The sequence below is a fragment of the Scardinius erythrophthalmus genome, assembly GCF_964197995.2.
Source record: "Scardinius erythrophthalmus genome assembly, chromosome: 9".
In the NCBI taxonomy this organism is placed as follows: Eukaryota; Metazoa; Chordata; class Actinopteri; order Cypriniformes; family Leuciscidae; genus Scardinius; species Scardinius erythrophthalmus.
In genome coordinates, this window is record NC_138229.1 from 29,408,159 (window position 1) to 29,427,229 (window position 19,071).

Here is a 19,071-nt window from a genome sequence, read left to right on the forward strand (position 1 = left end):
TGTTTTTTTTTTTAGGGAAAAATACGCTATTATGTTGAAGACTCGGTTTATATAGGGAGCGGATGTCACCCTGTGCCCTCAAAACAATGAACTCAATACATGTCTCATTCATCAAAAATAAAAAGGAAAAGCACAACACCGCCCTCTGTATCACTTCTGGGCCTTTCTGGACTCCTGTCACTCATATTGCAATCAGAAAATACTAGGTACATGAGTATATACAAATTAAGTCAAGTTATTTATGCACTTACAGGTACTTCCTCCAAAGGACAGTCATCTGAAGGGTTTCTTCACTGTCCTGTGCAATGGAAACAAATGGGCATTACAAAGTGTTGCACTTTCTTCCCTTCTGATGTAAAAAGTCCACTTACTGCACATGCTTCAGCCAGCACTTGCTTGGGAACAGGTAAAAGTGTTGGTGTATTGTGTATTGTGTAAAACTGCACAAAAGGGGAAAACGCAATGTCAACACAATGAACTACACTGTAAAAATGTGATCAATAACTCATGTCAACATATTTTTACATTAACTCTAAATAAGTTTAGCAGTTTTCACTTTAAGTCAAAGCAATTAATCACTACTCAAGATTTAACAGTTGAAATGGCTAGCAGCCATTTGGATTATTCTTATTACAGCAACAAATTATTTTACCACTGAGAGAATTGAAAGCTCATTGACCAGTAATGAAGGTATTGCTGCTACTGGTCCCTGGATGTGGGTCTAAGGAAGAGCTGAACCCAGGCCGGGATGCCCTGCACAATGGGTCGGTTCACATTCAACCCAAGGGCCACTGCCGGGGTATAACGTGGGGGTGCAGGACCACTATGTGTTTTTTGTTTTTCCCCCAGCCTTTTTCTTGGTTGCTGTCATAAACAGACAAACACATAATTTAACAGTGTCGTTTTAAAATAGACTAAGAACAGTATAAGTAGTAAAGATTATCATTTACAATATTCATGTATTTCACTTTTACTTGTTCCCTTTCGAGGCGGATACTTCAACATTACGTCCATGTGACGTATGGGAACTCCTCCCTTCTCCACTTTTGCTGAAGTCTTATGGGCTAACGCCAGCTGGGGACAGCCAAAGGGGTAATCTTTCAGAAAAAACTGAAGCTTCCCCGGAGGCCTCCACTGATTAGCGGACCATCACCTGCTGTTAGCATTCCATTGACTCCCATTCATTTTGGCGTCACTTTGACAGCGAATAACTTTATATCTGAGGCGTTTAAAGACTCCATTTGTCCATTATTTATTTCTAAAGAAACAAGAAAATGTATAAAAGGCTCCATTACCTTGTAGCTTACGTTATGGCCCCGTAGATGCAGTTTTTGTAAAAATAGGCAAACGATTGCGTCATAACCACGCGACTCTCTGTCGCACAGTAGAGAGATTACCATATGGACAGGAGGACAAGCTCGCGGGCAATCGGGGAGACGTGTAGGCAAAATGACAAAATAATTAATCAGAATACTAAGCAAGAGTTGCTCCTGCTATAGCTCATGGACAGCTCCTACTCACACTCTCCGTCTCTGCAAGTTTCGGAAGGGAATGATTCAGATTTCTCTTGGCACAGCTACTAGAAGACAGACGGGTTGCTCACGTCACATCTACGTCGTCAAGCTCAGTGTGAGTCTGCGCAGTACGCTCAGCCATCAGGAAGTGAGTGCTTCTAATTGACCTCACTTTTCTCCATTGAATCCAGTGGGGTCGCTGTGTCCATTTCTTTTACTGTCTATGGGGACAGCTGGCCAATTGACGCAAAGCATGCAAATACTGAGGGACTGAATTTACACTCCAGGCTTGGAGAAAAATCAGAAAAAACATGGTCCAATTATAATGTGAAGACATATTCTGTATTACATTTTACACAAGCGTTTTTTAAATTCTTAAATTTTAAATTTTTACAAATAAATTTGTCTCGTGTTTTAAATTACATTTAAATTACAACATTGTGTTGTTTTAGTGTTGAAGAAAATATCCGTAAACTTTGTTTTTATTCTTACAGTGCATATTAACTCTATATCATCCCATTATTTTAGTCTTTATTTTAGTTTTATTAATATAAAAAAAATATTTGTTTAATTTTTTGTAATTTAATTTGCTTTTGTCATTTTATTAGTTTTTTTAGGCTTAATTTTTTAATATCTTTTTAGTTATCTATTTATAGTTCATTATTTTAGTGCAGCGGTGCACATAAAGTGCAAATAAGTGCAATTAGCAATAGATGATAATTACACTATAAGTATAGCCTCAAAAAGTATTTTCTTTATAATAAGTGCAAATAGCAATAAATGTTAAATGCTATTTATACATTTACATTTAGTCATTTAGCAGACGCTTTTGTCCGAAGCGACTTACAAATTAGGACTAAATTAAGCGAGTCATCGTGAAGAGGCAAAAACAACACAAGAAGTGCTCAAAATACGAAGTTCAGGCATTCAGCCTGATAAGGGAGGATTAAGGGAAAAAGAATGAATGTTTTTTTTTTTTTTTTTAAGAGGTTAAGTGCTCACGGAAGAGATGAGTTTTCAGTTGTCTTTTGAATGTTGTCAGGGATTCTGCGTTCCGGATGAGGGTGGGGAGAGCATTCCACCAGCATGGAACTGTGAATGAGAATGTTCTGGAAAGTGATTTTGTGGCTCTCTGTGATGGAACCACGAGTCGTCGCTCTTTGACCGATCGTAGGCGTCTGGTAGGGATGTAGACTCGTAGGAGCGAGTGAAAGTTGGAGGGAGCTGAGCCTGTGATAGATCTGTAAGCAAGCGTCAATGCCTTAAACTTGAGGCGAGCAGCGAGTGGTAGCCAGTGCAGAGAGATGAACAGAGGAGTGACGTGGGCCCTTTTTGGCTCGTTGAAAACAAGACGAGCTGCAGCATTCTGAATCATTTGTAGAGGTTTAGTTGCACATGATGTTAGTCCAGCCAGAAGAGCATTGCAGTAGTCAATCTTTAAAGTGCTGTATATAAATAAATGTGACTTAAATAAACGTGAGACCTGTAAATATCTTCTGAAGCTTCTTAAGGGCAGTACTAAATAAAGCAAAAAAAGATCTTTAAACAAAACACAAACAATTCACACCAATCATTCTGTTCAAAAGTTTACACCCCCGTTTTGCCTTTTTTAACATCAATTAACTCTTGCACCTTTTGTAATAGTTAAGGACGAGTCCTCAGTGTGAAAAGATGGATCCCAAAATCATACATTTACTGTTGGATGGGATTCAAATATGCAGAAGATGCATGGAAAAAAACAAAGAAGGTGCAGGACCTTTTCTGTAGAACAGGCAGTTTTTCCTGAACTGATCATCTCTCACTATTTTCTCTGTAACGTTTCTGACTTTGTCCAGGAAGTCTAAAAAGACTACAGTCCCAGAGTTGAGGATTTGTTCTCTTAAGTTGTGAGATGATAGTTCAGCACAATCTTTGTTCAAAACAAAGACAGAATCATTAAAAGACAGAGAAACCGTGGGGAAAGAATTACTACCACAAAAGTATATTAAAGAATAAAGGATGATTTTAATTGTTCAACCACAATAAGAGGGAAAACAACGTAGCCTACCGTAGCAGCAGAGCAATGCAGTTAAACTTACAACAGCCAAAAGCTTATACATTGTTTCCGTCTTATGCTAAAAGAGAGAAAAAAGATCTAAGGAGGCTACTAAACATGCCAGAAAGGAACGAAAAACAATGAATGTGTACTTTGTACTGAATATTATTGATGACAGAAGAGACAAACACTTACTTTTTGATCTGCGAGTCTGTGCACACTAAATATCCTTCACTGTCGGACTCTTGGCTAATATGGGTCATTACATGGTCAACCGTCCACAGCAGAGCAACCGAGCAGGGCAAAAGGGCAGCTAGATGGTCTAAAACAAACATTTATCTGATAATATTTGAGTGTTTTGTCCATCTTACTGTTGGTGTCATTTCAGGTTACATTTCCAAATTGAAAAATAAAAAATACAAGTACCAGGGTGAAATCCTTATTAATAATGTACATGGAACTAAATTGTAACATACAGTATAGAGATTAGTTTAGCATGGACAAGATGATGTTTTATTCAGAGGAATTTTAGGTTCAATGACATACTATAATAGCTTTTTTAATATTTTGAATTTGTATTTGTAATTATTAGTTATTATTAGTCATTATTAGTAAGCACACTGACAAAGGTATTTGTTTTTTTTTTTAAATTAGTTTAAAAAAAAGAATGTCTGTAAAAGTTTTAGTTTACCTGTTCAATATGTTTTAATTATTGTAGTACTTCTACTAAACAAAATAAGAATGCTCTTGGCAATCAGCTGATTTTTTAATGTTTTCATTTTTTTATGGTTTTAGTTATAGTTAATAATGAATCTGGTTGTGGCATCTGTTATCTTATTAAGAGAAATAAACTTAACCATTGGAAAATGTTATAAAAATGGCATGTCAAAATGGAAATATAAAATCAGATTGAATGATTCTGGTCAATTATCTTACAGGTTTATGATAAATGATAAATAATAAAAATAATTGAAATGTAAATGTAATTAAATTAAATTACTATTATCGATATAAATTAAATAACTAATATTTATTATCATGAATTCTAATAAATATTTCAACTTTATAACAAATGTAATACTTTTTGAATTTCCCCCCTCCAAATATAAATTGACCTTGCCCACAAATCCGCCATTACTAAATAATAAATCTTAAAAATGTTCAGATGAAGGTCAAAATAAATAGTTAATAAATCCAAATTAACTATTTGCAAGATTTTTAATGGGTCAAATCAAGTTAAAGTTCATTAAAGGCAGAACGGAAGTCATTTTTTATTTAGTAAAACATGCTGTAATACAGTAAACATGATCAGTTTTGTTTTCATGCCAACTTAAAATATTTAGAACAAAAAAAATTCAAGAATGTACTTTGTTCAAATATCTTTATCTTTATTACAAAAAAGTGCGTAGAAAAATTGAACAGATTTAGAAATTCTTGTATACAACTATACACAAAGTTTCACTTTGAGGTGCATCACGTTCCAGCAGTTTAGCACCAGCTTTGAGACACCAGTACCAGCCCCTTGCACTCATGTGCCACCATCTGTCTGTAGTCGGAGAAGTTCTGCAGTGTATGCTGATGAAGTTCCTCCAGCCCGAACTGCCCAGGGTGAGCAGCTGACGAGACAGATGGAGGACCTTACGATTTCACCTAGGACACCATATGCTGCTGAGGGTCATCACGCACCACTTCAGAGGTCATACACCTACTCAGCCTTCTACCAGCAGATGCGAGTGAACGCTTCAAGTTTCAGATTCTGACTGATCATCTGGGCCAGGTGATGTGAAGGCATTCAAGCTCTTTGCGCTTCGAGTGCACTCATTAGTGAGCTGTTGGGTTCAGAAGGAGCAGCTGAATTAGAATGTGGTTCACATGTGTCCAGGCTCCAAGGCAAGCTTCACCATGAGCTCCAGATCAGCTTTAAGAGATACGTCCACCCGTCTAGGATCAGAGTTCCTACCCTTCTCGACTTTGCTAACTGGTCAGAGTACGAGCATCAGGTCCAAGATGACACCGCGAAATCAGTCATGTATCCATGCTCCATCCTTACCTACCAGGAAAAGAGAAGGTCGTCATGACACCAAGCCTCCAGGCAGATTCACAAGCATCCTGCTGGGTGCTGTGAGGCCCACTGCTGACAGTGACTGCAGAGTACAGGCCCAGCTCGGTCAGGTACAGAGAGAAGTCACGTGCCTACTGTCCTTATTGTGACAATTTCCCCAACTTCAAGGAGCTGTCTAAAGAACAGAAAGAGGCATGGATCCGCAAGAACAACAGGTGTTGGTGGTGTGGCCGCAATCATCATGCATCCAGATGCACGCTGAAGGCTCTGTGCAAGACCTGCAACAGGAAACACCTGCTTATATTGCATGACCTAAATGAGCGAGCTGTGAATACCAGTGCTGAGACTGAACCCAAGGAGAACTTGTGTCTTGTGAGGATGACAAAATGCATCTTGTATGCAGACCGTTCTGATGTGTACCAGTGGCAGGTGCTCCCCTTTTGGCACCACGTGCAATCCATGCTGTGCTACGTATGCCCTGCAGAGACACATGATGGACCACAGTCAGCTGGGAGACCAATTCAAAGAGGTAACTGAGTATAATTTTTTGTTGCCAATTATTGCCAGCACAGTCTTCATTTCCCCCAAGAGGCTAAAGACCTAGTTGATCGACTTCAAGCACTTCTAGCCACTCTTCCCCAGTAAAGATGCATCAGATCTACTGAGTGCTAGTGAGCCAATATGATCCTCTTGGCTATCTTATGCCTTACACCACCCGGACTAAGATTCTGGTACAGTGCCTGTAGGACAAGAAGCGTGACTGGGACGACCCACGGTTGCCTAAGGATCTGCTTAAAGGTCCCATGACATGCTATTTTTTGTAGGCTTTAATATAGGCCTTAGTGGTCCCTAGTACTGTATCTGAAATCTCTTTTCAAAAATTCAGCCTCGGTGCAGAATTATAGCCACTACAAGCCAGTCCCAGAATGAGCTTCCTTCCAACAGGCCGTTTCGGTGTCTGTAGCTTTAAATGTTAATGAGGAGGAGAAAGGCGGCGCAAGGTGGAGGGTGGGTGTGGCCTTGACCATCTTGCGCAACGGTACCGGTCCGTGCATGTTAACGTTGGATATAGCAATGGCACGAAGACACGCAGTCGTTCAAGCATTTCAGTTTGACCCAGAATCTGATCCGGATGGAGAAGCAACAACTCAGCGGTTCCAGCAGGACATTTCCGAATGGTTAGTTTAAAATATTATGTCTGGATACGGTACTTTATTCGGATGGTTTACAGTGATTATCATGTAGCTAACGCTAACCTACTGTTGCCTTTTCATGAGAGATCTGTAACATCTGTACTTTATCTTATTACAATTACATCATCAACCTCTGCGATCTTGAAATGCGGATATCGCGCGCGCCGTATAACCAACAGGAAAACGGTTATCCAAATAACAAAGAAGTGTACAACACTCGCGTTACAGTGTGTGTATTCACACACATAAACTGCATGGCTGCATAGCTAATGTGACAGCCACATTCTACGTGTAACAGTCTAGGCAACCATAAACAGTAAAGCAACACACTTATATATCATTAGTTGACTTACTGTTCCGAGGTGTGTAGCTGAGCCAAAGAGAGTGATCCAGACTTTAGTTTCAGACGTTCAGCAAGCCCAGCTCTGTATTAACCCTTCGGTGTTCATTTGTACATCCAATTATTGAGCAAGTGTTATGCTTCGCTCGCTCAAAAGCCATGATATCTCTCGTGGACAAACTAAAATCGCGCGTGCGTGTTCCTACTTCCTTCCTAGCTCATTTTCTCATGGGCGAGAAATATTCTCTGGGCAGGCAAAGCAGAGAAAGGGGAGGTAACATTCCTCCTTATGACGTCACAAGGAGGAGATTCAAGATCAGCGCGATTGAGCTTCCATTTTCTCAAAGGCAGAGAAAGATAACAAAAGCTCGATTTACACCGATTGAAATTTCTAGAAACTTGGGGACCATATACAGGCTAGGGGAACTCATATTAATGTTAAAAAACCTCAGAAAGTGAAAATTTCATGTCATGGGACCTTTAATAATAGATCTTCGTAATGTTGCCCTGTATCCTTCAGTGCAACTGGTTATTCTGATCTAATTCACATACGCACTGCACACGGAGTATGTAACGGGAGTTAGTATAGTAACCGAAGACTACACAGCTAGTGTGGCTGCGTCTTAAAGCGATGATGTCACAGTGAGGTTAATATTCCAAACATTGTCTCGCGCACTGACTTTTTAAAGCCGTAATATTCACAGTAGTGCATAGTTAGTTCACTACAGCTCATTCGGCATTTGCTAATATCGAGTTATCGGGTTAATTGACAGCGTTTATCATGATTGGACTGAAGAGAAAACTAAGTTGTCGCATCGCTCAGGTGTACGACTTCCATCAAAGTACCGGTTCACCTTCATCATCCAGCATCAATGCGGCGCAGGACCACCGTCAGCCCGTTAGTGGATGTGAGGGAAATGAGATGCCGGAGAGAAAGAGGATGAAGAGAGAGAGTTTTGACCAGGCTACTTTTAGTGGTCTTGAAATTCTTCCTCTTGAAAACCAGCAGCAGGTTCAAACCCCTCCAGCTCAAGTCCACCACAGTTCAGACAGTCCAGTTGACAACAACGAAGTGGACGTGACAGTTGAGGGTGAGTTTACTGCCATAACTTTAAACATTTACACACACTGCTGCCAGTGCCAGTGCTACCGGTATGACTGCAGAGTGTTTGGTGAGGGAAGATACAGAAGCTTGGAGGATGTCTTTGAGGTAACGCATTTTAGGCTACTTAATGTTTAGCTAGGAAATTTTTGCAAATCTCACTACCTTATTGTTATATATATATATATAGTTTTATATAGTTTTATATATAGTTTTATCTCACTCTGTCCATTTCAACTCTAACCCCCTGGTTCACAGACAAGGTTTAAGTCTAGTCTCAGACTAAAATGCAAGTTTGAGCTGTTTTAACTTGCACTGAGATATCTTAAAATATGTCAGTGCCATTGTTTTGTCTCAAGATGCACACCAGTAGTGTTTTTTCCAAGGCATGTCTATAAAAGCTACTTAAATGTCCTAATTGAACTAAGGCCTAATCCTGACTTAATCTAAACCCGGTCTGTGAAACCGGTCCTTTTTGTATAAGTCTACTATTCAGTGCATTTTACATGCTTAAAATGTGACTGACCAGCTCACTGTTTCTCTTTCTTATTTTTTACCTACTGTTTTATGTTTGGTGTTGTGACATGGAAAGAAGTGTGAAGTCAAATATCTTCTAAGTGTAATGCATGTAAACAACAACCCTGATTTCTGTTTTTTTTGTGCTCCATCAGCCCTCCAGTGTTAGTGAGGGAAATGATAGTCAGGAGAGAAAGAGCAGGAAGAATAGTTTTGACACGAAAAGCAGCTCAGGTCAGCAAATGCAGAACCTAAATGTTCACCTTAATATGGGTTTCCATTAAGGATGACTTACTGTAATTAGGGGAGGGATGACCTTCTCATTATGTGACATGAATGACCATAAGCCAAAATAATCCACTCTGTCACACATTATATCAAAATTCAACTCAAGTTTGATTTAAGGTGCATTGCGCAACATTTTATGTTAAAAATACCCGTTTTTCTAACCCATACATGCTTAAACAATTGCCTGATGGGCTGAATGAGCCCTTCTCTGATCACTGCGATTGCCTCTATAATCCTGTACAGTAAAATAAATAAGAGGGATTCGGGTCGGAATTTGAGACTGGGCGTGACGTCATGCGCGTTCAGTTGCAGTGTTGCAGTTTCGCTTGTCGCCAGAGGGGGGATAGTTCTGCAAAAACTCAGAGACTTGCGCAATGCACCTTTAAGGCCATGATTAGATTTTTATTCCAGGACGTGTGTGTTAAAATATTTCCACACAGATGAATCCAAGTGTTCCACCAGCTGGAAGAGAAAATGTAATCAGTTGCACAAGTTCTATAAGAGTACAGCCAGCGGCAGTGTGGCGGAGGACCATCAGCCCGTTACTGTTGATGAGGAAGAAGAGAGGCCGGAGAGAAAGAGGAGGAGGACTGATAGTGTTGAGGAGGAGTCCTCTCTGTTTTTCCTCGGCCGCAGAGGCAGCTCAGGTCAGGCTCAGAAAATGCAGGACCAAACTGCTGTGCCATTATATGAGAGAGGCATTGTAGGTAAATCAAATAACCTCGTTATGAGAATAATCATAATCAAAAAATGCCCCTGACTGAAGAATCATTTGATATTCCCCGCTTCAGATCCCAATTTTCTACAGGACATTGTCTCTGTTGTGGCGGATCATGGTCTTCAGGAGCCTCTTTCTATCGGACTTGATCTCTCTCCCCATGAAAATCAGAAGAACATTTTAAGCCGATATGAAATTGGCAAAATGCTCGGGAAAGGAGGATTCGGCGCCGTCTATGAAGGCACACGCTTGAAGGATGGCCTTGAGGTATCGTAATTTTACGTATAATATTTTGCTAGCAAATTGTTTTATCTCACTCTGTCCATTTCAAGTCCACTATTTTGTGCACTTGTAACCAGTTTTTTGTTGTGTTGGACAAGTGGCGATAAAATTTGCCAGAAAGAAGTGGAACACGCGACGCATCAAGATTGTAAGTAGACTACTTCTTTTCACAGTTTATCATTGTAAACAATTAGTCCAAGACAGGTCTAAATCTTTATTTGAGAAAACAGCTCCATCGAACAGTCCTAAAAATGATCTCTCTTCTAGCCTGGCCATCCCACACCCCTTCCATTAGAGGTCGGCCTTTTAATCCTGGTCAGTCAGGATGATAAAGTTCCTCACATCATTGAGCTGCTGGAATGGCAGGAGCAGCTTGACCAATACATCATGGTCTTGGAACGTCCCTCGCCATGTCAAGATCTGGGGAATTATGTCCATCGCTTTGGAGGGACCCTCGCTGAGGACTTAGCGTGGCTTGTCATGTGGTAGGCAACTTACGCCGTGTGAAACTTACGCAGTGTCACACTTATACCTTAGTAAGTAGTAAGTGGTGCTTTGCATACCCTACCCACACCCCCCAAAAAAGGGCTGCTGCTTGATGTCGTGTTGGTAGTAAAAAATATTGTGGAGGTGGTTAAAAAAGGTAATAAATTAATCTCTATGATTCCTGCATATACCCTGTATTTGCACTATCGCTTGTTTCTGACCAGCAGGTGTCACCAGTGTGTGGCGTTTCGAGTCCTTCGAAACAGTGAATCATTTTACCAATCAATTGGCTCAAAGGATTTGTTTGTCACTAGCACACACAAGATGGGATGCGATCGAGAAAATCCTGAGTAGTGATGCAAGTTGTTTCTTTTTTAAGGACAGGTTAAGGAAATAATAATTGTATAGACTTCTCTCTAAAACTCACTAGCATCATTGTAAATTACATAAAACTCAGAGACATGATAGATAGCAGTGCAGTGTCTAACACCATTGTGGTACTACTGAATGCCCCTTTAAGGACCCCCTGTTGAAGACCCCTTTAAAAGGGTGATCACATTCACACTTCACTTTCCATTCCATTGATGTGAATACTGGAGACAGGAAAAGTTCAAGTTAGGTGAACTGTTTCCTCATTTTGTGTCATGTGAAGACATGTGACCAATAGTGGATTGATATGTGACCTTTATGAGAACTTTACATCTAGAGGAGTAGATTGCATATTTTTACATTTTGGATGTATTATAGGTTTGTTATAGGTTGTGGCCTATGTTTTTAAAAAAGACGACGCAGAGTGTGACATGCTACATGTGTCATGCTATTTTTGCAAACATTTGCTAGTGTCTAGTGTGGAATTGGACAGAATTTCGTGTTGTGACTGAATGTCGACTCTAAATACTGTTATTATAATTTTTAGAGTCATAACTTAGGCTACATAAAGATAGAGTTTCTTAAGAGACTGAATGCACTGTTTCACTTTAGCATAAGGAAAGGAAAGGAAAACAAACACAAGGCCTTATATCCAGAAGTTCACAGCCCTTAATAAAACAGATGTCAATCAATACCTTCCTGTACCTTCTTGATTTACTCCTAAGAAGTGACTTTGCCATTTCTGGGTTTTCCCAGAGTTGGTGCAATTTCTGTGTCTAAGATATGCATCTGTGAATGAGACAGCTAAAAAGATAGTGTATTTGTGGTTCGAATGTTTTGCTTACGTGTTTCGAAACGTTTAAATGTGCTGTACTTTCTAAATCTTGCAACCTCCATTTGTGCTGTTTTGGTATCAGTACCTTCATCACCGAACGGAGTGAATTGATAAAAAGGATGTGGCTTGCATGTGCGCTTATACACTGTTAACCTCTGCTTTGACGTCACAGCCACATGAATCGTGTCAGCCTGAGCGTGTATTATGACGCACTAGATTGATTCACACTACATATGAATGCCTGAGTAGAGCCTGATTTAACACAATTATAAGCATTGTTAAAATCACCATTAAATCTAAACTGACTATTTTTTTTAAAATTTGTATTATTATTTATTAAAAATGTTTTATCCGTGCACAATGTTGTTTTCTTTTCACTTTTTTTTTTTAAATTGCTTTTATTTGGTACTATTTTCACATGTAAGGGGTACATTTTCAAAACTCTTAGTACAAAACTTTAAACTGATCACACTTAAAGTCCAACTGAAATCAAAATTGACCCTATTTACTTTGTTAGCGCATATTACTAGTCTTGTGGTGAACAATTAATCCGTGCAAGTTAAAACACAGAAAAAAAGTGTTTGCCGTCGTAATCTTTAATCAAAGTCTGAAAAGTTACTTCCGGTCTGGAATGGCTGATGATGTAGGTTTGAGGACTTGGGTTGGGAAACGCTTAACCACTCCCCTCAAATCGTTAGTCTGTAATGAGCGAGAGATGGAGAGGAGGAGCGCTAGAGTAAAACCCTGCCCTCTGTTCAATATTCCGTTTCACTGGGAAATACGTCACAGCACTGGAGAAAAGTCGTTTGCAACTTCCGGTTCACGCGGACTTTAACACATAGTCATTCTTTCAAAACATGATCTCATGCTTTCATTCTAGTTGCACATATTTTCATTTCACATAATCATTGTTTCAAAACACAAGATCATTGTGATATGTTATGAGAACATTTGGTTTAATCATCAAAACACAACAGTTAGATCTTCTTTCCACTTAGTACTTTTAACAATCAGTTCATTCAGTAGCAAATAATACAAGATACAGGTTTAAAATCACCCTCGGTGCTGAATGAATGTTACTTTACTGTAGAATTGTATACACAGAAATCACAATGGATGTTACACTTAGGTTCAAACAAACTGTCAAAAGCCATATTTAAAAACAACTTTTTTTTTTTTTTAAAGTTTATAGCCTACAGTTTATAAAGTTATAACAGGATAAAAGAACACAGCAAAAGTAATTTACATCAGCATAAAAAGTATTGATAACTCTTTAGATTACAGCCCGGAAAGTACTGTGTAATTAAGACGAATTTACAGTGTAACTTTCGGTAATTATAGTGTATCTATAAAGTATTTGCATGTAAGTATAAGGGAACAATATGTAAAGTTTGGGGAATAAAGGAGTAACAACCAGGAGAATTAATAATTATTTATACTTTAAGTATTATAGAACTAAGAGGTACTTATGATACAACAATCTTACATTTGGGAGCAATTTAGGAAATAATGGTGTACCAATACATACTGAATAGGCTTTTTAAATTTGACATATCTATGCATTTTTTTTTTTATAGCAAAAGTGCGGATGTTTCAGTCTGGGCTTACATGTTTCAAGGCAAGTAACTATTTAAATACTGGGAAATATACTCTTGTTCCATGTAGTTATAGGGTAAGTGGTGCTTGTTACCCTCTTGTTTTGTGTAGTTGCAGGGTAAGTGTGACATTGCGGGCCATAAATTAAAGTGGTGTTTGTTACCCTCTTGTTCCATGTAATTACAGGGTAAGTACAATAAAAAATACATACACAATCTAATATCACTGACTCGGAAACCTTTATTTGAAAAACAATTTATTACAGTTGGTCTGAAGCGATAGTCTACATTTTAAAAAGTTTAAAATATTGTAATTTTTCTTACAAACACCTACAGTATCGTTTCACTTAAGAAGACATTGCTCCATCCATTGGGGCCGTATGGATTACAGTTATTGCAGTATGTGCTGTTTGATGCTGAACTTTTAGGAACACATGAGCTTGAACAAAAAAGAAGTGTTGTAAATCTGTTTTGAATTAAGTTGTTTTTCAAATAAAGGTTTCCGAGTCAGTGATATTAGATAGACCTTTCTCACAATAACCGGAAATACGTAATCGTTGTGGAAGCGGAGTTCCTGTCAAGCGTCAACACACCAGAAAAACATAAACCCGGGCAAGTTTAAAATGGATCAAAGAGTCTACACAACTTCATTAATTTGCTAAATATTACATTTGCTGATGTGACGACTCGTGGAGGAAAACTCCGTCACCAAAAAGAAAAAATGAAATAAAGGGTAAAAACTTTTCCACAAGGAATTTGTCCATAAATATCAAGGTAAGTAGAGAGTGAGGCTAACTGTTACTGAACTGTTAACTAAAATGACACATCATTAGCGTGTCAATAGCTCTTGCTAGTTGCTTGCGCCATTTGTTTATGTTGCCTTGACTGCGGAGGAAGTAGATTACCACGACGATTGCGTATTTCCGGTCACAAATACGGAAGTTGTGAGAAAGGTCTATTGCGTGTAAGTATTTTTATTGTACTTACCCTGTAACTACATGGAACAAGAGGGTAACAAGCCCCACTACATGAAACAAGAGTATCTTTCCCCAATATTTACATATTTAAGTGCACTTTTGTTAAAAAAAATACTGTATAAATGCATAGATATGTAGGCTACTCTGTATTATTACAAAAAGGTATGCAGTGAATGTTCTTGCTAAATTGCTCGGAAATGTAAGATTGTTGTATCATAATAGTGGAATAAGTACCCCTTAGTTCTATAATACTTACCAGTATAAATAATTTGTTAATTCTCCTGGTTGTTACCCCTTTATTCTCCAAACTATTTGTTCCCTTATACTTACATGCAAATACTTTATAGGTACACTATAATTAACGAAAGTTAAACTTTAAAATTGCTTTAATTAACGCAGTCCTTTCCGGCTGTAATCTAAAGCATTACCAAAGTATTTTATTTTACATTTTACAACACTACGGTGGTTGCATGGTGGGAAAAAAAGAAGAAAAGAAACTATAAATGGATATCTGAAATACACAAAATATTAATTAACATCAAGCCGGTCTTCAACATTTGGCAATACATTTTCATCAACATCACAGTGCATGTCCTCATTGTTCAGGCACCGTGGGAAAAGCCTTCTAGCATGACGAATCCAGGCTTGACATTGCTCTTCAGCTATATCATTGCAAGCTTCATCCATGGCTTGAAGAAGGGTGACATGCTCATGGGGATGGCGATCATACACCTTCCACACCGCACACATTGAGATGCTTCCCCCACGTTGTTCAGGCACTTGGATGGTTGCCCTTTGACCAATAAGGTCCACGGCGTCTGGTTTTTGCCAGATTGAAACCCGCCTCATCAACAAAAATATACTTGTGATGATTCACAGCAGCATCCACCTCCATCGCCCTCTAAAATTATAATTTGGTTAGTTCTTTTACAAATAATAGTTGACATCGATAGTCTGTACTACAGTACTGTAAATAGCATGTCTAGCACATACAGTAAAAGCTGCACATACAGTACACAGATTTAGTGTTGTACCTGAACATATTCTGAACGCAGTTGTTTCACCCGGGCATGGTTTCTCTCAAAAGGCACCAAGTAAATGTGTTTCATAGAAACCTGGTGCTTCTTCAAAAGGCGGGAAATAGTTGTAAGGCTGATTGATACCACATTGGCAAAGGTGTCATTGCTCTCCTCGATAGCCTACTTGATTTCAGTCAGCCGTATGTCATTCCTTGCCCTGACCATTTCCACCACAGCCAACTCCTGCTGGTCAGTCAGAACACGTACTATATTGTAAAAGTATAGTGAATAGTTACTTACCGGTTACTTACCAGTTTTCTTTGGCGAAAAGTTCTGATGATAGAGCTGACAGTTGACCTTTGTCAGTTATAGGCTGAACTAACCTGGCAGCCTCTGCCATGATGAGGCCTTTGTTAACCACATGGTCAACAATGATGGCCCAGAGGAGCACCTATTTGTGAAGGAGTATCACCTCCTCTTTTTTGAGGAGCACGACCACCTCTTTGTCGAGGAGCGCCACCACCTCTTTGTCGAGGAGTGTCGAGGAGTGCCACCACCTCTTTTGAGGAGCGCCACCTCCTCTTTGTTGAGGCGCACCACCACTTCTTTGTTGAGAAGCGCCACCACCTCTTTGGCGAGGAGTGCCACCTCCTCTTTGTCAAAGAGCGCCACCTCCTCTTTGTCGAGGAGTACCACCGTCTCTTTGTTGAGGTGCACCAACACTTCTTTGTTGAGGAGCGCCACCACCTCTTTGTCGAGGAGCGCCACCACCTCTTTGTCGAGGAGCGCCACCTCCTCTTTGTCAAGGAGCGCCACCTCCTCTTTGTCAAGGAGTACCACCGTCTCTTTGTTGAGGTGCACCAACACTTCTTTGTTGAGGAGCGCCACCTCCTCTTTGTTGAGGAGTGCCACCTCCTCTTTGTTGAGGCGCACAACCACCTCTTTGTCAAGGAGCGCCACCTCCTTTTTGTCAAGGAGTACCACCGTCTCTTTGTTGAGGTGCACCAACACTTCTTTGTAGAGGAGCGCCACCTCCTCTTTGTTGAGGAGTGCCACCTCCTCTTTGTTGAGGCGCACAACCACCTCTTTGTCAAGGAGCGCCACCTCCTCTTTGTCAAGGAGTACCACCGTCTCTTTGTTGAGGTGCACCAACACTTCTTTGTTGAGGAGCGCCACCACCTCTTTGTCGAGGAGCGCCACCACCTCTTTGTCGAGGAGCGCCACCTCCTCTTTGTCGAGGAGCGCCACCACCTCTTTGTCGAGGAGCGCCACCTCCTCTTTGTCAAGGAGCGCCACCACCTCTTTGTCAAGGAGTACCACCGTCTCTTTGTTGAGGTGCACCAACACTTCTTTGTAGAGGAGCGCCACCTCCTCTTTGTTGAGGAGTGCCACCTCCTCTTTGTTGAGGCACACAACCACCTCTTTGTCAAGGAGCGCCACCTCCTCTTTGTCAAGGAGCGTCACCTCCTCTTTGTTGAGGAGTGCCACCTCCTCTTTGTCGAGGAACGCCACCTCCTCTTTGTCGAGGAACGCCACCTCCTCTTTGTCGAGGAGTGCCACCTCCTCTTTGTCGAGGAACGTCACCTCCTCTTTGTTGAGGCGCACAACCACCTCTTTGTCGAGGAACGCCACCTCCTCTTTGTTAAAGAGCACCACCTCCTCTTTCATGCAGTTTTCCTCTCTCTACAAGTCTATCCTGCTCCATGTTTGAACATTGCAAAATCTCAAACACATTTCTACTTGAATGGTATCTAATTGTGATCATCAGGTGAAAGTAATTAGTAATTGGTCTTTCTTGACTGAAAGCTCTTACAGCAGTTTGTACCTTACAAATTATCAGGCAACAATCAGACCAGTTGAAAATCTATGGACATAATAAATGATTAATTGATTAAATATTAAGATAAGTTGAATTACATGATAGACAAATGTATTAAACTGAAGGATAAGAGATGCGAATCAAAAGTTTGATATTGAATACATTATGAAAGGCAGTTACTGTGAATGAATAATTGATACAGATGAAATGCATATTATGTATATTGAAAAGGATACTTTGTGATTTTGTGTTTTGAAAATATGCTGAAATGTTGAAAAAAGTGCACTTTTAAGGATCTGTTGTGATATTAGTACTAAGAGTTTTGAAAATTTACCAATTGCTTGTAAAAATTGCGCCAAAGCAATAGAAAAAAAAAAAAAAAAACGGTAATTAATGTGCCCCTTAAACTTTAAACCAACTTCTCCCTCTTGCGGCTCATCTCTTCTCTTCTCTGATGGCGTGAGGGCGGGACAACCCGTCAATCACATGACATCACAGCAAAGATCCAATCAATTCACCATGGACAAAATCAAGTCCCGCCCCACATTTTTCTTCATTCAAAAAGCTGTTTCACCAAAATATAGGGAAGAAAAAATGATTGACTCCTATTTCATTCTGTTTCACTTAACAACACACTCTCATGGCTATTCGTAACTATTTTACATTTTGCCGAATTGGTGACGAATTGAAAATAATTCATAAGTTCTCATTCATACATTTTGTAGGATCTGCTTACACCCAACTAAAGGGTTAGGTTTAGGGGTGGGTAATGGGTGGATCTTCATGCTTGCTTTTGGGCCAAAAATGTAATTGTTTTGATTGTAGTTCATATTTTATGTTTTATTTATCTTTCTCTTTTTTTTTCTGAATATATTTCAATATGGTATTACTGTAGAAATCTAGCAAATTGCTGCCTTATTCAATTTTGTATTATGTTAGGATTTGAACATATTTTGTTAGGATTTAAAAAGAGTATGTAAAGTATGGCCTGTAGTTTTGGTGGTGTTTGTGTAGTGAAAGTGTATTCATGTCATTTGAAAGATGTAGTCACTGAATGCATGTTGTGCCAATGCAGTGATAAATACAGTAATCCACAGTTTAGACCACATACAGTAGATTGATATTGTGCTCACTGTGTGAAAAGTTTTGAAAAGGAGACCCGAGTATTGAGAAAAGTGTCCTCTAGTGATTGTAAAAAACTGTACTAAAAAAAAAACTGTACTGTTACTTGTACTAAATCTGCTCTTTACCTTAGAATGTACTAATACCACCATAATAATACAGGAGGTTTAACAGAAAGCCACACGATGAACCAAGAGTTGATCGAGTGGCCTGTTCACTTGGCCATGGGTCATACACAAATGCTAAAATAATGTCATAAACCTTAATTAAATAACAGAAAGTGTGATACAAAACACCTGAATGTACATTACTGATAACAAAAACAAGAAGAAACAAAACTATTTAAATAACATAATCATATGTGATGCGATCTGGGAAAACCCGTCGGATGTCGCGCTGGGCCGTTTTCAGTAAATTCCAAAATAGTTTGAATGTCATTTTTTTTTGTCAATTTTTTTTTCCATTAAATTATTATTCTATAACATCTTTTCTCTTATCTCTGAAAATATCTTGGCAAAATTCCCTTGTTTAGTGCAGAAAAACAGCGATTTATAGTGTCAAGCTGAAAATACTCTCTTTCTCGTCTAATGCATTCTATGCGACCATTTCTCTAACGCCCGGCAGAGGTGAAAAAAAACAATCGCCGTATATCCCATACATCTGTCCGTCCCTTAACACTACAAAGATAGTTTACCTTTAAAATAAACCACATACATGTACAGTGAATGTGTATAGTGTGCATTTCGCGGCAATCCTGTTTAAACTATAACGTCACGCAGTTTTATAACAGTCGCGAGAT